A 22126-nucleotide genomic window follows, 5' to 3' on the forward strand; every position below is an offset into this window, starting at 1 on the left:
AGCAAATTATTGAACCTAAGGGTGATCTTGGGAATCCATGAGCTTTTAATTGATGTCACAAGTAAGACAGTCTGGTGGGGACTATGTCCTTTAAATTCATTATTTGGCCTAAACTCTTCATAATATATGTTCTCCCTAAACCTATTTGTTCACAGAGGAAAAAAATGATTTGAGACAAACCCCACACCTGACATTAGCTGAAACTGTCACTGAATAGTAACTAGTCCACCTAACTACTAATAGTAACTAGTCCACCTAACTACTAATGGCCCATCTTCTTCCACAAATCCCTTTGAGCAGTGGAGAAGTGTCAAAAATTAACTGCTAAGAAAAGTACTATTGCATTTTAATTTAAAATAGACACTTACTATGTCACTGAGACAGAAAGTCATTACCCTTTACTGAATAACAGCTTGTTCTAGGTGGGAAATGCTATTGTACCTCAGTGGAATGTGATCAAATCCAAAGAGTAAATACTATCTAATAATTTTAATTCAATTTTTAAAATTTTATTTTATTTTTAATTCACAAATAATAACTGCATAGTATATTTATGAGGTACGATATTGTTATTAATAATATGTAAAATAAGTATTAAACACACACAAATGCCTATGCATGTAAAAAGTATAGCATTATTCTCAAACTATAAATTATCACATAGCATTGACAATTTGTTTTAAAAATCCATAAGTAAAGGTTTACAGTAGCCAAAAGAATCCATGAGGGCAGGTTTCTTGCCTTTCTTATTTACAACAATATCCCTAAAATCTAGCTATTGAAAAGAATGAATAACATCAGAGAGCAGATTGCTTTAAAAAGTAACAGGCAGGCCATGCACAGTGAGTCATGCCTGTAATCCCAGCACTCTGGGATGCCAAGGTGGGAGGATCACTTGAGGCCAGGATTTTAAGACCAGTCTGAGCAAATAGCAAGACCCCATCTCTACAAAAAATACAAAAATTAACTGGGATGGTGGTATGCACCTATAATCCCAGCTACTTGGGAGGCTGAGGACAAAGGATCACTTGAGCCCAGAGTTTGAGGTTACAGTGAGCTATAATGACACCACTGCACTCCACCCTGGGAGACAGAGCAAGACCCTGTCTCGAAAAAAAAAAAAGAAAAGAAAAGTAATAGAGAGACACTGATGGTCTTTGAAATGACTGACATCACAGGACTTATGCTTTGGGAAGAATCATCTGGAAGTCTCTGGGTAGGTGATAAAGGGGAAAATAATGTTAGTGATGTGGCGATACAGCAGTTTAAAACAGTCTTTCGACAATAAAAAGCTGACCAAAATGAATGACATGGAATCGCTCTGCAGCTATTGTGATAAAGATGGAAATACAATTTAATCAGCATTAAAATAATCAAGAAAAAAAATAATTACTGTATATACCATCAAGAAAGGAAAAATGCTAAAAATTAAACTGACATAATGCAAAGACATTATTGATTATTAAATACACTCTAATTTCAGAGACAGTAAAATGTGAAAAATATGTATCTTAAAGTCAATAAAATATAGTATCTGCCTAAATAATAAAACGAGGTCACACTCTTATGAAGTCCCCAGTACTTCATACTCTCCTCACAGCTTTCTTGGAATCTGTTCAAGTCTTCCTGGAGGTTTTTGACATCTGTATCTGACCCCATGATCCCCCATCTGCACCTAAAGAGATATGGAAGCCCTTGCCCACCCAACAGGGCACACAACTCTAAAAAGCTTTCCTAAAGGCGTGGCAAGTAATCTCATTTGACCTTTATTAAGACTTCTTAATTAAACTGCAGAAAACAAGATTCTGCCTTTTATAATTACCCTTATCCTAGACTCAGTTCAAATTATTGTAGTTTATTCTTCAAAGTCTGTATCAACAACAGAAGAGAGTGAAAAAATTAGATATTCTTCTGAAAAGGAAGTGTTCAAGGTAGAAATAGGATATTGCAAGGGTTTGGCAATTAGTCTTCTTTTAATTTATTCATTTTCAAAGGCAAATTACTTTAGCCTCACTGGATTTTACAGCTAATGAATTATGTCTGATATCATTCATCCCCCTTTGATCAATATATTTCACCAGCATGGTACATTTTTCTGACAGTTCTTCCTTTTGCACAATTTTGATGCTGGCTTTCAATTGAATGAGATAAGTACCATTTTATATCTTATAAGCAAGTCAGCATTCTGCATGCTTCCTACTTTTGTCAGAGCTACTGTTAGAGCCTGCTGTTAACATGAATTAACTGTCCCAGAACCACTATTTCATTACTTTGCTATAGTAGATATACAAAAAAGGAAATGGGAAACGTTTGTCTGGTTGTCAGACACCAAAAATACTCAAGAATCTTTTCCTTATCAATGAAATACCAACCAAGTTTAAACTACAATGATGGCTTCAATTTCCTAGTACCTTTCTGTCTTTTCTTATTCTTGTTACTTCCTTTTCTGTTCTCTTTTCAGATTCAGGCCTGGAGTTAGACCAGGTGCTCTGTTTTTCTCTAATTTTCTTTGTTTATTTAGATGCCAGAAAAGTCATGAATGAAATCTGTTGTTACACTCTTTTATTTGAACAAATTGTACCCCCAATTCTATATTCTGAAAGTAAGAATTCTGGTTCTCTATGTTCACTTGATGAAATGAGAAATTAACATGGAGGGGCAAAATCAGGGCAAGACAAGGTCCATTTCTCTCCTTAGGAAGCACCTGAATCAAACAGGGAAGCAAAATTGGTAACCTGAGCCCACAGTTTCAATCATTCCTAGAGCTTAGGTTAGTCTACAAATGGGCTGAAAACATGCTTTTTTTTTTTTTTTTTTTTTTTTGCTCAGACAAAAAGATATATCCAAAGTAAGCAAAGGCTTTGAACTGGGAATTAAGGGGAAGATCAGGGAGAAGAAACCTAATATCATATTGAAAAGTTGTAGGGAAGAAGGCCATGTAACTAGATAAGAAGCCTAACCTTGCCAAAGAAGAAAGCCAGTGTGAAGAAATAGCTAGATACATACCAAATGGGAGAAGGATGCTAGTTTCCACATCCAGGACAGTGCAAGATATATCTGAAAGATCTAAAGCTTCAAGAAGGACTTCATGGCCAACAATAGAAAGGTGCCTTCATCTTCCAAAGCTGCCAGAATTAGAACTGATCCAAGAAGACTGTTCACTGACACAGAGCAGAAGATAATCTAGCTCAGCTACATATTAATCAGAGGGCTGCAGCAGCAGGTCTTCCCTGGATGTTGGGTTAGGAAAAAAGCTCAGAGAACCAGGACCCTCCCAACTTTATAACTGCTGCAATCCAAAACTACACAGAACAAACAGTGAGAATTATCAGTATTATACAGTGGCTGACACTGTAAAACAATAACTCTCCTTTTTTTACACTTTGGTTGCTTTATTTCTATTGCTTTCTTGATAAAATTACCCATTTAAACCTTCAGATCACTAAGTTATTTTATCAGGTGAAAAGTGTCTCTACACCTGCATTAATAGAGATCAGAAGAAAAAAGTAAATTGGTGAAGTGGTGGCACTGACCAGATGTACTTTAGCGCTTGAGAAGTTTGGCATAAATGACTTGGGTGGTGTCTCGGTCCATCTTCTGTTTCTAAAACTTAATACCACAGACTGGGTAATTTATAAAGAACAGAGGTTTAGTTAGCTCACAGTTCTAGAAGCTGGGCAGTCCAAGGTCAAGGGGCCAGCATCTAGTGAGGGCCTTTGTGCTGTATCATCCCATTGTGAAATGGCAAAAGGGCAAGCAAGCACATGCAAAAGAAAAGTGCAAGAGGCCTAGCTAGCTACATAACAACACACCCTCACGATAACTAACCTCCTCCCAAGATCATGACATTCATCCAGCCACTTCTCATTAGATCCCATGTCCCAATGCTGGCTTGTTGGGGATCGAGTTTCAACATGAGTTTAAGAGATGACAAATACCCACTAATACCAGATGCGGAAACTGGGAATAATTGGTGCCAATCTAAAACCCTGCAATAGTTTTTGGTCTTAGATATCCATAATAGCAATATGTTAAAAAAAAAATGTAACATTATAATATTCAAACTGCATATATAAGTACTTAGTCATCACAGTGAATCAGAGATACTCATGTAAGTTATTTCTGATAATTAAGAGAAAAAGTGCATTTTAAATTTTAACCAGCAATTACAATTCATAGGTCATTTCTAACCCCTTCTGACAACTTGTTCTCTTTCTGACTGCAGGGTTTCCTCTGACGTAGAACCTAGACAAAACTGCAAAACCTGATATCCTGTAACAATAACACCAACCTGAATGGTTAACACTATTCTCTTTTTCTCTAAGCTCCAACTTTGCATTAAATAAAACAATGTACAACAGTATTAGAAAATCATCAAAATTTCTAGCATTTCTAAATATCTTGCTTATGATTACAAGCAAAAGCAGATCTGCAACTAAAAGTTTATATTACATTTTGAATTCTGCATTTATGTCTCATATAACCAGGTATCATCAGCATCTAACCAATGGCCCAAACATAGTAAGTAGCCAATAAATGTCTACTGCTAAAAATGACAAAAAGCCCACTGACATTTTAAAAGTGCAGCAATAACTATTTGATGTCAGCTCAATAAATAATTATTAAATAATGAATAAATGTATGGTGCTCAAAAGGAACTTAAACTCAGCTACTTATTAGATAATATTACCTTATAAAAATATTTCAAAGTAATGGACTTTAGTTATGTATCTCTTTTCTGTTCACTAATCTATAATTTTAGAAGGCAAGGAAGAATTCAAAATTAGGCTTAGATTAAGCTCCCAGAGAAATCTAAGAACAATAATTGAGCTATAGTATGTAAAAATTCTGCCTCTTGTTTAAAGAGATTTTTTTAAATTATGTCTTAGGTGTCTGAGAGAGTACTGCTCTGTCCAACTGAATTAATTAGTGTTCTTCATTCCTTAAGACTTCATGGAGACCTAATAGAGTATTTTTAAATATGAGATCTGCTAGAGTACCTAATATTGCAAAAATCATAAAGAGGAATGAATAAGGTCAGATGCTCCAAAATGACAATAAAGACATTCAATGACTTCACCTATAGTTAATGCATAATCTGTGAGCCTGTTCCATGCAAGGTAATAAATTTGGCATATTTAGATATAGCTAACTTAATTATCTTAAGAACATCATTTAATATTTTATCTCTTTGCCTAAGAGCCTGGGAACCTCTGAAACTTAATATACTAGATGAGGAATATAATTTATATTAGTTCTATAATGTCAAAGGAAGAAAAATAGATAATTTCCTTAGAAACTATTTAAACTATGAATGACTACAAAGAAGGTCATCTGAAGTAATTTTCTAATGTCTTCACATATAATATCTTAAGAATCACAGCATCTCTGGATCTATTACATCTGTCAAATGAGAAGGATTTAGATATGATTCAGTTAAGTCCAGATACCTTACAACTACTAATATTTAAACAATGAATCGTTTAATAATTTATCTTAAAGTGAACTATAGGAGCCTGCTTAAAATCTTTGGGTATAATAATAATTTTGGTATAAATTAATGCTTGAAATCAAATGGATTATGGACTAGAAAATATGCTTTGGTTATACTGCATTTACACTGAAATGGTACTGGTAATAAAATTGTTTCCAGAGGGTGTTTTTAAGATGGCCAACTAGAGACACCATTTGTCGAATCATCTCAGCTGGAAGGTAGTATATTGGACTCAGGAAAGCACAGGGCAGTTGTAGCCCAGGTATGGATTGCAGGGAGAGACAGCAGAAATGTCCAGGGACCCAAACAAGAAAAACTGCAAAGCTAGTTGAAAGGAAGATACAAAGGAGAAGACAGTGGTGTAGACCAAACCCAGAGAGGCTCAGCAAAAAGGTAAGGGAGGGTTTCCCTCCCCCACCTAGGTATCTTTGGTGGAAAAAGGGACACAGAACATACTGGGGTGCTTCTACCCTCTATGAGCCCAGCACCATGGCTAAATAGGACCAACAGGCTGAACTAGCAAACCCCAGGAGTTTGGGTGTTAAAAAGGGACAGTCCATAAGAGAGTGCCACAAAAGATGGGAATGCCTGCTTTCTTGCACCTGGACACTTATTCCTCTGCAGTCACAGTATCAGAGAAAGTAATTTTGGCTTGGCCAACTAGTAGCAGCAGCCCCGCAACTGTGAGTATAGTCTGAACCAAAGAGCAAATGGCTGCTTCTCTAGGGTGGGTGTGAGTTCCTGGCCCAGCCTGCCACTGAGAGCAGGGCTGTCCCAATTTTCAAGTTGCCTGCATGCCAGCATTTGGTGGGATTGTGTGCTGGCAGCCTGGAAAGCAGGCCAGACCTGGTGTCCCCCCCGCCCCCCGACACCAGAGTGGTGCAGGAGGACGCAGAAGGGAGATCTTGGCCCTAGACTCAGGTAGCAAGGAAGTCCTTTTGGACATATCCAATGGGGGAGTGTGAAGGGACGCTAAGGAACAGGGATCTGTGAGTGTATCCATACTCTACCCCTGCTATAGAACTGCCATATTTGATAGGGGTGTATCATTTGGAGTGAATTAACATATCCCCTGGTTCCCATGACAACTGAATGTCCTGGGCACCCCAGCTGAAGAGGAGCTGCACTCCTCCCTGACTCATTACAACAGGGAGTACAACTTGAGCCAAGAAACTCACGAGTGGCCACTTTTCCCTGACAGGAGCATACCCCTAACAGAGAAACCCACCTTTCTCCCCTTAGGGTCTTGTGGTAGAATAGGCATGCACAACTGGGGACTCCCGTACCCACCACTGTGTGCAGAGATATATGCTAGTGGTTCAGACATGGAGTAAGGGGTAGTCCCAGGGCTGGACTTGGGCAGTGAGAGAACCCACATGGACTGTTCTGATTGGAGAGTGCTGTGAAGTTTCAAGGAGCAAAGAGGGAGGACACTCACCCCATATTGCAGAAAAACTTCACTAATGGACAAGAGCGGAAAGAGGCTGGTCTGGGGCCTTAGCACTCAAGCTATTAGACCCCTCTTTTGGGAAAAGCCTTCTCAGCTTGGAGAGGTAGCCCTGAACTTTGTACCAGTGGCTTCCCCAGTGACCAAATAAGCAACCTCTGAGCTTTGCTGAGACTTACCAAAGCTCTTAGGCTCTCCCAATCCAGACATTATTTGTCTTTCTCCTCCCCCCACCTCAGGAAGAATAGATATCAAACAACCCTCTGGGAGCTAGAGGATCCCATGAATGCCCCACCTGGGGAACCAGAGCTTACCACAGGCACAAAAGATCATCTCAGCAGTTGGCTCTTCCATACAAACTTCAACCAATGATAAGTGAACAACCCCATAGCTAAGCATAGTACCTTTCAATCCAAGCAAACAGGGAGTAGCTGATTGACTCTCACCTGTACCATTTATCATCTCAGAGATTAAACTAAGGGACCTAACTACCTGCACAGAGTTGGGAAGAGGTGAATACAGCAGGTCAAAGATAACACAAGAAGTTCATAAAGCCTCCTAGGAGACCCACAGGCAACTGAGGACTAGCATCCCTCTCCCTGGCAAGCACAGGGATCAATCTTTGGGGACCAAGCCCATAAGCCAGACCTACCACCCCCAGGTCTCAACTGAGAGGCCAAATGAGAAGGAACCAGCAAAATAACTCTAGAAACATGAAAAATCAAACTGAAAATACACCCCAAAAGAAAACAATAACTCTTTACCAATGGATACCAACCCAAATGAAAAGATTAAAATGACAGATGAAGAATTTTGCATATGGATAGTAAAGAAGCTCACTGAAATACAACAGAAAATAGAAACCCAACACCAGAAACCACAAAAACAATGCAAAAAATGAATGAAAAATTCACTAAAGATATCAAATTATTTTAAAAAAATTAAATAGAACTTCTGGAAATGAAAAATTCATTCAAGGAAATAAAAACAGTGGAAAGCCTTAATATAGCCTAGATCAGGCAGAAGAAAGAATCTCAGAGCTTAAAGCCAACATCTTTGAGTTAAACAAGTCAGTCAAAGAGAAAGAACAGACAAATAAAATGAACGAACAGAGCCTACAAGAACTATGAGATTACGTAAAGAGGCCTAACGTAAGAATCATAGGCATAGCTGAGGATGGAGAAGAAAATACACAAGGATTAAAAAACCAATTTAGGGAGTAACTGAGGAAAATTTTCCATACCTTGCTAAAAATCTAGATATCCAGGTATAAGGTGCTCAAAGGACTCCTGGGAGATTCATTATGATGAGGCAATCACCATGACACATAGTCATCAGACTGGCTAAAGTAAACATGAAAGAGGTGCCCCTATAAGCCGTTAGGCAAAAGCAACAAGTAAGCATCAAGTTTTCCTTACAAAGGAAAACCCAACAGACTAATTACAGACTTCTCAACTGAGATCTTGCAAGCCAGAAGGGACTGAGGCCCCATTCTCAGTCTTCTCAAACAGAATAATGGCCAGCCTACAATTCTGTATCCTACAAAACTAAATTTCTGACATGAGGGAGAAATAAAGACTTTCTCAGACAAGACGACACTGAGGGAATTCGTCAAGATAACACCTCCCCTGCTGGAAGTACTCAGAACTACATTATACACAGATCAGCACAAAAGACACCCACCAGTGTAAAATCACTCAAAAGCCAAAGGTCAGAGCCCAGATACCACAATGGCTCAAGAGGTAAAACAAAGCAATAAAGTTCTATTCAACAGATGAACAGAAATTTACCCCAGTTATGAATTCTTTCAATAAATTTGAATGGCTTGAACTCCCCACTCAAGAGACACCAGCTGGCTGAATGGATTAAAAAATACAAGCCAAGTATCTGCTGTCTCCAGGAAACACATCTAACCCACAAGGACTCATTCACATTTACAGTGAAGGGATGGAAAAACATATTCCAGGCAAATGGAAATCAAAAGAAAGCTGGTGTATCCATTGTCATATCAGATAACACAGACTTCAAATCAACAAAAGTAAAGAAAGATAAATGGTCATTATATAATGGTGAAGGGAAGAAATGAACAAGAAGACATACAATCCTAAATATTATGCACCTAAATATTATGTACAAAGGTGCACCCAGATTTATAAAGCAAATCCTACTTAATCTAAACAAAATGATAAACAGTAGCATGATAATAGCTGGGAACTTCAACATCCCACTGACAGAATAGGACAGATACTTAAAGCAGAAAATAAGCAAAGAAACAATGGACTTAAATAGGACTCCAGAATAAATGGGCCTAACAGACATTTAAAGAACATGCTACCCCAAAACTACTGAATATATGTTCCTCTCATCAGCTCATGGAACATTCTCTAAGACTGATCACATCATAGGCCACAAAACATGTGTCAACAAATTTTAAAAACTAGAAATTATACCATGTATCTTCTCAGATCACAGCGGAATAAAATTAGAAATCAATCCCAACAGAAACACTGAACCCCACACAAAGTCATGGAAATTAAACAACCTTCTGCTGAACAACTATTGCACCAAGGAGGAAATTAAGATGGAAATCAAAAGATTCTTCTATCTAAATGACAAAAGGGACACAAGTTACCAAAATCTGTGGGATTCAGCAAAAGCAGTCTGAAGAAGAAAATTCATAGCCTTAAATGTCTACATCCAAAAGACAGAAAGATCAGGAATCAACAATCTAATGAATCTCAAGGAATTGGGAAAAGAAGACAAACCCAATCCTAAATCCAGCAGAAGAAAAGAAATAACTAAAGTCAGAGCAGAACCAAATGAAATCAATAAAAAAGATTTATATAGAAGATTAATGAAAAAAAAGTTGGTTCTTTGAAAAGATAACTGAAATCAACAGGCCTCTCACTATATTAACCAGAAACAAAAAAGACCCTAATCATCTCAATCAGAAATGAAAAAGGGATATTACAACTGATAACATGGAAATACAAAATATCATCCATCTCTGAATACTATAAAAATCTCTATGCACATAAACTTGAAAATGTTGAGGAAATGGACGAATTCTTGGAAAACTACAACCTCCCTTGGCTCAATAAGGAAAAATAGAACTCCTGAACAGACCAATATCAAGCAACAAAATTGAAGCAGCAGTGAAAAATTTCCCAACAAAAAAAAGAGTCCTGGACCACCTGATTTCACAGCCAAATTTTATCAGACCTACAAAGAACAGGTACCTATACTGTAGGAATTATTTCATAACATGAAGAAGGAAGGAACTCTCCCAACTTGTTCAATGAAGCCAACATCACCTTGATACCAAAGCCAGGAAAGGACACAACAAAAAAAGAAAACTACAAACCAATACTCTTATGAATATAGATGCAAAAATTCTCAATAAAATCCTAGCAAACCAAATTCAGCCGCACATCAAAAATATAACCCACCACGACCAAGTAGGCTTCATCCTAGAGATGCAAGGATGTGTCAACATATGCAAATCTATAAATGTGATTCACCACATAAATAGAAGTAAAAACAAAGACCATATGATCCTCTTAAGAGAAGCACAAAAAAGCATTTGACAAAATTTAGCATCCCTTTATGACAAGAACACTTAGCAAAATAGGCATAGATGGAATATACCTCAAAATTATAAAAGCTATATATGACAAACCCACAGACAGCATCATAATGAATGGGAAAAAATTAAAAGCATTCTCTCTTAAAACTGGAACCAAACAAGACTGCCCACTGTCACTACTGCTTTTCAACATAGTGCTGGAAATCCTAGACAGAGCAATCAGGCAAGAGAAGGAAATCAAGGGTTTCCAAATGGGGAAAGAAGAGGTCAAACTATAGCTCTTTGCTGACGATGTTATCTTATATCTAGAAAACCTCAAAGATTCTGCCAAGAAACCCCTGGAATTAACAAATAAAATCAGTGAAGTCTCATATTACAAAATCAATGTGCACAAATCAACAGCATTCCTTTACATCAACAACAGTCAAGCTGAGACTCAAATCAAAGACTCAATAACTTTCATAACAGCAACAAAGAAAATAAAATATCTAGGAATATATTTAACCAAGGAGTTGAAAGACCTCTATAGGGAGGACTATAAAACATGGAGGAAGGAAATTGCAGAGGAAATAAACAGAAAAATGTATCATACTCCTGGATTGGCAGAAACATCATCATTAAAATGTCTACACTACCTGAAGTGATTTACAGATTCAATGCAATCCCCATTAAAATACTAATGTCATTTTTCACAGACCTGGAAAAAATAATTCTATGTTTTGTAAAGAACCAGAAAAGACTCCAAATAGCCAAAGCAACCCTACGCAAATAGAACAAATCAGAAGTTATTTATCACTTTACCAGACTTCAAACTATACTACAAGGCTATGGTAACCAAAACAGCATAGTACTAGCACAAGAACAGAGACATAAACCAATGGATTAGAACAGAGAACCCAGATATAATAAAACTATCCTCATATTGCCATCTGATCTTTGACAAAGCAGACAAAACATACACTGGGGAAAAGAATCCCCGTTCAATAAATCGTCCTGGGAAAATTGGATAGCCTCATATAGAAGACTGAAACAGGATCCATACATCTCACTACTAAGAAAGATTAACTCATGGTAAATAACAGAATTAAACCTAAGGCATGAATTCTAGGAGAAAATGCTGGAAAACTCTTAGACATCGGCCTAGCCAAAAAATTTATGAGGAAGACCCCAAAGGCAAGCATAACAATACCAAAAATAAATAAATGGGACCTGATTAAATAGCTTTTGTACAGCCAAGGAAACAATCAATAGAGCCAATAGACAACCTACAGAATGGGAAAAATATTTGCATGCTATACATCTGATAAGGGCTAATGACCAGAATTTGCAAAGAACTCAAGCAAATCAGAAAGAAATAATCAATCAACCCCATTATAAAGTAGGCAAAAGATATGAGCACAAGCTTACAAATGAAGATAGACTAATGGCCGATAAATATATGAAAAAATGTTCAATCTCTCTAATCATTAGGGAAATGCAAATCAAAACCACAATGAGATATCAACTAAAACCAATGAGAATGGCTTAATCAAAAAGTCCCAAAACAACAGATGCTGGCAGGTATGCAGAGAAAAAGGAACACTTATCCACTGTTGTTGGTACTGCAAACAAGTACAACCTCCATGGAAAGTGGTATGGAGATATCGCAAAAAACTGTAAGTAGAGCTACCATTTGATCCAGCAGTCCCATTATTGGGTATCTACCCAAAGGAAAAAAAGTCATTTTATCAAAAACACACTTGTACTAGAATGTTTATTGCAGCACAATTCACAGTCACAAAGATGAGGAATCAAACCAAGTGCCCATCAATATATGAATGGATTAATAAAATGTGATATATGTACACCATGGAGTACTACTCAGGCATAAAAAATGGTGAACTAATACCTTTTGTAGTAACCTAGATGGAACTAGAAATCATTCTTCTAAGTGAAATATCACAAGAATGGAAAATCAAACACCACACGTACTCACTATGAAACTGGAATGAACTGATCAATACTCATATGCACATATGTTAATCAAGCAGGTTGCAAGGGGAGGAAGGGATGGGTAAATACACACCTAATGGGTACAATGAACACTATCTGGGTGATGGGCACACTTCTAACTTTAAATCAAACTGTACAAAAACAATTCATGTAACCAAAATGTTTGTACCCCTTTCATATTCTGAAATTTAAAAAAAATTGTTTATATATTTATTTCCAAAATACACGGGCCATTACCTAATAAATCTGTTGCTATAAACATTAAATACAGAAAAGAATTTGGTTAATTACCCTGTTAAACATTAGAAAAAATACACCTATTATAGCTTCCTGTATAACCATTTGCCATTTGAGAAAATATGTATCAAACTCCTTTGGCTCTTCCCATGAGAGGTACTTATGGGGCTCAAAAAAATTTTTATTTTATTTTATACAGGATCAAGTAGAGCTCAGACCAACTCAAAATCAAAATTCTTTAAGAAACCAAAGGCTGAGAACATTCCTTATTCAAAAGTGAAATTCCATTGTCAGGGAAATCACTAATACCAACTATCAAGGGAAAATGTCTCATTTCTATTGCAGGATCAGCTAAAGTGGAACTGCTTCTTCAGTTGCTAGGAAACAACCAACTCATTATATGCCATTATCAGAGCCCTAGAGAAGAAAACTGGCATCTGCTTCACATTTGGGGATACTGAAGATTGAACTAAAAGCACTGAAACTGCTGCCAAAATCCCTGGTCTCTGGGGTCTACACTATGACCACAGCAGGTGCTGACATCAGACTAGCCTTTGAAGTTTTCCTTCTGTAGTTGTTTTTCTAATAACTAAAGTTATTTTTCAATATCTCACATCTTCAAAAACAAAGATTCTAAGAAAAGACTTCCTCATTTGAGATAAATTATATCTATGTTGAACACAATTCAAGAGGAAAAAAATACTTAGGAACATTAATGAATAACAGAAAAATTTAAAATTATTAGCTATTTATTGAGTGAAATGTACTAGAAGTTCATACTTTTAATCATTAAAGTAAAAATAGAAAATAAAGAGAAATTGTTTTCAAATATCGAGAGAAGAAAAAGGAACACATACTGATAAATCAAGTACTCAAAATGACATTCTAACATTTATCTGCCTATTTTTCCTAATTGAACTTCTATTTTTACATTCTGATACACTTTTTTGCAATGCAATAAAAAACGCTTTCATGAACATATACCATAGAATATTTACTCATCAGTCTTTTCCCTTCCTTCTAGCAGATGAAGTTGGAAAGGAGTGTGGTGAAATTATGCAGATAAATTACTAAATATTGGTAAGCTGAAACCCTATACTACTACTTCTGTATCCTGAAAAATAAGTTATCCTTCAGAAGCTGCAGATGTTGGTAAAAGTAGTTGACAAGCCATCTTCCTTCACTAAATTACAAAGAATGATTATGGCAGGGCTTCCTCATGCTAGTATAATTCTTCATCCCACCTCCCATTCTAACGTTCATCTCATTCATTTACTCATGCCTGCTACTTGGGTTAAATAATATTCATTGATAATATCTCAAATTCTTATTCTCAAGCAACTCAGCCCTACTCCACTATCCTATCTACCTTCTCCCACCCTGACTCTTACCCACCTTCCTCTGTGTCTTATGAATATCACTTCTACAGAAGGTTGCCAAATTTAGCAAATAAAAATACAGTTGAACTTTGGGATTAGGGGTACTAATATCTCAGTCAAAAATCTGTATATAACTTTTGACTCCCCAAAACTTAACTACTAATAGCCTACTGTTGATGGGAAGTCTTACTAATAACATAAACAGTCAATTAACACATACTTTGTATGTTATATTATATGCTGTATTCTTACAGTAAAGTAAGTTAGAGAAAAGGAAATAGTAAGAAAATCATAAGGAAGAGAAATATATTTACTATTCATTGATTGAGAGTAGATCATCATAAATGTCTTCATCCTCATCATCTTTACATTGAACAGACTGAGGAAGAAGAAGAGTCTTGATGGCTCAGGGGTGGCAGAGGTAGAAGAAGTGGAGGAGGTAAAAGGGGGGCAGGAAAGGCAGGCAAATTTGGTGTTATTTTACAGAAATACATCGTAATTTTTGTCTCGCTCTTACTGTTTCATTTCTCTAAATAAGTTTCTACACAGTACCAATCCTTCTTCCATCATTTGTTTTAGTTTCAGTGCCCATATCATAGAAGGGTCCATGTCATAAAAGAAAAGAAATCAAAAGCAATTAAATGACTGGAAACATTTTGCCAGACTGTGTAATGTGATTTGTTTTCTGGCACTGCTTCTTCTACATCTTCTTTCTCATCACCTGACACTGGTTCAAAAGCACTCATCTCCTTCAAGTTATCTTCTGTTAATTCCACTGGTGTGGTATCTGCTGGCTCTTAAATTTCTCCAAGATTCATATCTTAAAACCCTTCACCCCACTCCTTTTTTTGCCATATCCACAGTTTCTTTCATGATTTCCCTTATTAGCTCTGTAAGAAATCCTGTGAAGTCATGTACAACATCTGGACACAGTTTTCTGAAGCAGAAATTTATTGTTTAAGCCTTGATGGCTTTCTATAATAATTATGACATCTTCAATGGTGTAATCCTTCCAGACTTTCATAATGTTCTATCAAGACCAGGGTTCTCTTACATAGCAATGACAATGCTTTCCATAGACTACTGTGTATAATGAGTCTTAACAGCCCTTATGACCCCCTGATATAGAGGATGAATTAAAGATATTCTATTTGGGGACAAGTAGACTACTTTGATGCCTTTGGCGGATTCTGGATGACCCCAGGGGCATCTTCCAATATCAAAAGAATTTTAAAAAGCAGTCCCTTACTGGCAAGATACTTCCTAACTTCAAGGACAACACATCAATGGAACCAAGCCAGAAAAAAGGTTCATGTTGTCCAGACCTTCTTGTTGTACAACCAAAAGACTGATAGCAGTGTTTATCTTCTCCCTTCAAGTCTCATAGGATATCAACTTTATAGATAAGGGCAGTCCTGATCACAAACTCAATTGCATTTGTACAAAACAGCAGAGTTATCCTACCTCTTTCCTGCCTTAACTAGTGCTTGCTTTTCTTCCTTACTAATAAATGTCCTTTGTGGCATTTTTTTTTCTATAACAGGGCACTTTCATCTGCATTACAAACCAGTTCAGGCAAATATCCTTTCTCCTCAATGATATACCTGGGCACTCATTTGCTGCTTCTTGGTTGGCAAAAGGTGCCTCTCCTGTGTTCTTGACATTTTTACGCCAAACCTCTTTCTAAATTTATCAAACCATCCTTTGCTGGCATTAACTTATCTAGCTTTCGATCCTTCACCTACCTTTTGCTTCAAGTTGTCATATAATGACTTTGCTTTTTCTCTAATCCTATTAGAGTCTGTAGTGTATGCCTTTCTTAAAGCAATTCTGCACCCACATAAAAGCTGCACTTTCAATATGAGTAAAAAGGTATTTCACAAAAAGTACAAGAATTATGCACCTGTTGGCATAGCTGCAGCAATGGCATTACAAATTTTCTTTTCTATTTTTACAATGGTCCTTATGCTGGATTAATTTATCTTAAAATAGCAGGTAATAATAGCTACACACTTCAATTTATGATACATATTAAGCAATTCAACTTTTTCTTGTAATATCATGACTTTTCTCTGCTTCTTGAAAGCACTTCCAGCATCACTAGTGGCACTTCATATGGGTCCCATGGTGTTATTCAAGGTTCACGTTACTGCACTAAACATGAAGAAAAATACCTGAGAACTGTGATATGCAATTTACTGGACAGAAGAATCACTGACGCAAAGATTACTGGCATCACACAGCGTTTTAAGTGGATACTCGCAACACTTAAGCTCACCACAGTATCAACTGGAGGTGGCTACAAAATTATTACAGTAGTAGAGTATTACTACGGTGAATTTTATGTACTTATGATTTAATATTGCATCTTTACAATTGTTGACATTTTCTCTTTTTTTGAAACAGAGTCTCGCTTTGTTGCCCAGGCTAGAGCGAGTGCTGTGGTGTCAGCCTAGCTCACAGCAACCTCAAACTCCTGGGCTCGAGCAATCCTCCTGCCTCAGCCTCCCAAGTAACTGGGACTACAGGCATGCACCACCATGCCCAGCTAATCTTTTCTATATGTATTAGTTGGCCAATTAATTTATTTCTATTTATAGTAGAGATGGGGTCTCGCTCTTGCTCAGGCTGGTTTCAAACTCCTGACCTCGAGCAATCCACCCACTTCTGCCTCCCAGAGTGCTAGGATTACAGGCATGAGCCACCACGCCCAGCTGACATTTCTCTGCAGGGCAAATGATACCATGTACAGTATTCTGTGCATAAGTTTTGATAAATTTTAACTTTTTATGATAGATTTGTATATATTTTATGGTAGTAAATGATAAAGTAGATTACTATCTACATATATTTTATGTATTCATGACATACCTAACTTTATCTTAATTTTTTTGATATTTGTAGGCTACACAGTTCATCTCCAAGTTTTTTGAAATTGTCACAGATCTCCAAAAAATGTTCCAATATAATGAAAAAAAATCCACACATAAGTGGACTCAGTTCAAACCTATGTTGTTCAATGGTCAACTACATAGGAAATTCACTCAGTTAAGTTTGCATTTCAGATACACACTGAATAAATTTTTAGTATGGGTATGTTCCAAATTTATTCATTGTATATCTGATATGCAAACTTAACTGGGTAAACTACATTTTATCTGGCAACACTGCTCCTAACCTCAACTCAAAACAAAACACCTCCAGGCCCAGATTTCATTGATAAATTTGACCAAATACAAACATTTAAACCAAAACTAATAAAAATTTTATACACACTCTTTCACAAAATAGAAGAGAGAAGTACTTCTCAACTCATTTTTTTGAGGCCAAGTTAATGCTCATACATTTGAAAAAGACATTACAGGAAAAACAAATTACAAATCAATACTCTCATAAATACTAATGTAAAAATCCTTAACAAAATACCTACACTAGCAAATCGAATCCAGCAATATATTAAAAGCACAGTAGGCCCTCCATATCCATGAGTTCCACATCTATGGATTCAACCAACTGTACTAAAATAATAAAGGGAATAAAAAGGATGGGTGCACCTGTACTGTACATGTACAGATGTTTTTATTTTTTCATTATTCCCTAAACAATAAGTATAACAACTATTACATAGCATTTATACTGTATTAGGTATTACAAGTAACATACAAACAATTTAAAGTATTATGTAAGAGACACACATTCATGGATTTTGGTATCCATGTAGGTCCTGGAACCAATAACTCATGCACCAAGGGACAGGATGACTGTAATTACAACATTACTTATTATAATTAAAATATCATGACCAAGAAGAATTTAGCCCAGGAATGCAAGGTTGGTCTAATATCAGAAAAATCAATCATTGTAAATTGCCCCATTAACAGGTTAAAGGGGATAATCTATATGATCATTTCAATAAATAGAGGGAGAAGCATCTGACAAAATTCAACACATATTAACAATAAAACCTCTCAGCAAACAAGGAAACAGGAAAGACCTTCCTCAACCTGACAGAAGGCATCAGTGATCTTAATAATAAAATACTTAGTATTCCCCTCAACCAACAGCAGGATGAAGGTAAGGATGTCTACTCTCAACTTTTCTGTTCAATATTACACTGGCAGTATTAGCCAGAGCAATAAAATAACCAGAAAATGAAGTGAAAGGAATATATTGGAAAGGAAGCATAAAGCTGTTCTACTTGCATGCAACATCAACTTGTATGCATTCAAGCCACTAAGAAAGCTACTAAACAACTATTAAAACATAGAAATTTAGTAAAGTCAGAGAATTCAAGGTTAACATATAAAAATAAATAGTAGCTCACGCCTGTAATCTTAACACTCTGGGAAGCCAAGACAGGAACACTGCTTGAGCTCAGGAGTTGGAAACCGGCATGAGCAAGAGTGAGACCCAATCTCTACTAAAAATAGAAAAAGTAGCCAGGCATTGTGGCACATGTCTGTAGTGCCAGCTACTTGGGGAACTGAGGCAGGAGGTTCATTTGAGCCCAGGAGTTTGAGGTTGTAATGAGCTACGATGACACCACTGTACTCTACCCAGAGCAACAGAGACTCTGTCTCAAAATAATAATAATTAAAAAAGTATATATTTCTGCACACTAGCAGCAACAATTTGAAATTAAATACAAAAAACAATTTCATTTACAAGACTATCAAAGAACATAAAATATTAACACATATAGGATAACTCTAACGAAAAAAGTATAAGACTTATACACTGAAAACTATAAAACATTACTCTAAAGCATTAAAGTAAATCTAAATAAATATAGAAATATACCAAGGTCATAGACAGAAGATTCAACATTATCAGGATCCCAGTTCACCCAAAATTGTTCTATACATTGAACACCATCCTAACAAAAACATCAACATGCTTTTCTGAACAAATTGACAAGATGAATCTAAAATTTATATACAAAATTTATATACAGAGTAGCCAAAATAATCTTGAGAAAGAACAAAATTGGAAGACTCACATTTCCTGATTAGAATAATCAAGACAGTATGGTTTAACTGTAAGGATTAAACAAACAGATCAAAGGAACACAATTGAGTATCCAGAGATAGACCACATAAGTACAGTTAAAATTCATCTAATTTATCAAATTAATTCAATGAGGAAAGGGAAGTCTTTCAAATAAATGGTGCTAAACAACAGATAAACAATGAAAAATTATCAACTCTGACCTTTACCTCACTACATTCATAAAAATTAATTCAAGATGTACAAGCCAGAATTATAAAGCTTCATGATAAAAATATATGAGAATATCATTACAAACTTAGGGTAGGCAGGCAAATTATTTCTTAAGAAGAATAGAAAAAACATTAAGTTTTAAAAAAATTAATAAACTCAAATTCATTAAAATTTAAAACTCAAGCCCAAAAAGGCAGGCCACAGACTGGGATGAATATTCCCAATACACATATCTGACAATGGACTCATATGCAGAATACATAAAAACTCATGCAACTCAATTACAAAAAGAAAAATGAGCCAATTTTAAACACAAGTAGAAGACTTGAACAGACACTTCACAAAAGAAAATACAGCAATATCTAATATACACATAAAAAGGGGCTCAACATCATCGATTATCAGAGAAATGCAAATTACTATGCATTACTATGGGAAGACATCATTTTATATCTGCTAGAATGGTTAAAATTACACAAGAAATATTGACAAAGAACTGAACTAACTGGAGCTCTTGAGAACACTTGTGAAAGTATTCATGGCAGTATTATTCACCACAACAAAAAGCTGGTGACAACCCAAATGTCTACCAACAGAAGAAAAAATAAATATTTTGTTATATTCTTACAGTAGTGGAATACTACTTAGCAAAAAAGAGAACTCCAGTACTGATATATGCAACAACAAAGATGAATTTCAAAAGCCCTGGACTAAGTGAAAGAAACCAGATACAAAAGGCTACATTTTGTATGATTCTATTTATTGGAAATTTAAGAACATGTAAAACTCATGTATGATGATAGAAATCACAACAATAATTGCCTGTGGGTGTGGGGTTGAATACAAGGGGGCCCAAGGAGACCCTCTAGGAAGACAGAAATATTCTCTATCTTGATTGGGGTATGTTTATTTAGGCATATATATTTGCCAAAAATCATTGAACTATATATACTTAAAATCTATGCATCACATTGTATGCATTATGCTCAATACAATATTATTGGGGAGAGAAAAAAAAAAAGCAAAGCAATTTAAAATCAGACTTATAGTTCAAGATGGCAGATTGATCACAGCATTTACCTTCTCCCTAAAAATAGTCACTAAGAGGAAACATGAGAAGAGGTTCTGGAACACTGGTATTGTTCTATTAATATATATCTTGTGCTGAATGATGATTATATAGGTGTTTTCACTTTGGGATAATTTATCTATTTATATACTTAGGATTGTACATACTTCTGTAAATATGTTATATTAGACTTTTTTAAAAATCAGCCAGTGAATCAGGTACCCTCTTCAATCCACTGCTATACAGAACTTCTATCCAGCTAATAAATTTTCACAAAAGATGTTAAACTTATCAAATGCTGGTCTGGTTTCTAAAGCAAAACAAAAAACAAAAGCAGAAAACACTCTTTACTACCTCAGATGATCGGCACTGCCTTAGTGACTACAAAAGACTGTAAGGTAGATATGCAGTCCATTCACTACTCTAGGTAACCTCTAAACATACCAATAAAATAAGATACAGATCAATTTTCTTACTGTATCTTTCATTTACCCTGATATTTTGTAGTATGTTTGCTGAAAATGTATCTTCAGTGCTTATCAGAACAAACTGTGACTTTTATACAATCTATGTGTCAGCTCATTTTCACCAAAACTCCACTTGGTCTTCTGTTAGACTATCAAATTCCCTAAATATTTTTCAAACTGAGCTTTTGAGAAATGTTGAGAATAATAATAAATAAAATCAGATGACTGAAGTATTAAGAGGATAGCTAAATTCAGGTATCAAAAATATATAACGTAGGCAATTAACCAATTACTCTATGTTTTCCAACAGTATCCAGCAGTAGAGAAAAGAGAGGCTAGATTAATCCAGACAAATAAAGGTCACAGTCACAAAAGAAATGGTGAGGAAGGGGTGTTTTGGGGAGTATAACTGAATAACCCACTATAGGACCAGAGTATAAAAGAAAAGACAATGAAGCCAAAAACAGAGAATAAAAGGAGTCTGGGACCAAAAATCAAAGAGCAAATTTATCGTAACTCAAGCAGTATAAGTGGTAGAAAGACAAGAAGCTATGGTGAAAAAAGAAGAGTTTCAGAGTTCAGATATATTTCATCTAATCACTTGTGCTTCTTAAAATGGATACAGGAATATCTGCCATTAGAACTATCAACCTATAGCTTAGTACCTGATCCAAAGTAGAATCTGAATAATAAGGAGTAACTGTTGTAAATTGATAAAGTAAATGCAAATTACTTTTAATATTTACCAAGACCACAATCATAAACATCTACTAAGAAAAAAATAAGATTTAGTTTAAGCAAACTATAAGTAAAATATAGCCCACCTGATATTTTTAGTTTATCCAATCAAGTGTTCTCTGACTTTCTTAAAAATAAGTTAAAGTTGATTGGACAAATGTTACATATGCAAATATATAACCACATATACTCAAAGTAAACCAAAATTTCACTTTTTTCTGAATTAATTTTAAACCACAAGTACCATGACTTATATAATTTCTTCCTATATCAGAAAAATTTCTACTCTACCCCTGTAATTCAATATTCGTCACAATGAGATTAACCATAAAATCTAAAGAAGGCAAATTACTTATAAAATGATTTTCTTTTCTCACAGCAGACACAACAAGGCAACAAAACAATATTAAATAAGACATTAGGATTTTTAGTACTCATAAGCAATGGGAAAGATTAAATCATATAACAGTGAAATTTGGTCTTGGAGCCACATAACT

At 35.7% G+C, this 22126-nt stretch overlaps 1 protein-coding gene across 2 annotated transcripts in view; it reads right to left on the reverse strand.

Moving 5' to 3' along the window:
- Window positions 1–22126, reverse strand: part of NUBPL (NUBP iron-sulfur cluster assembly factor, mitochondrial) — a 217485-nt gene that overhangs the window by 120739 nt on the left and 74620 nt on the right. The gene's annotated exons all lie outside the window — the stretch shown is intronic.

This window comes from Microcebus murinus, chromosome 6, assembly GCF_040939455.1.
Source record: "Microcebus murinus isolate Inina chromosome 6, M.murinus_Inina_mat1.0, whole genome shotgun sequence".
Lineage (NCBI taxonomy): Eukaryota > Metazoa > Chordata > Mammalia > Primates > Cheirogaleidae > Microcebus > Microcebus murinus.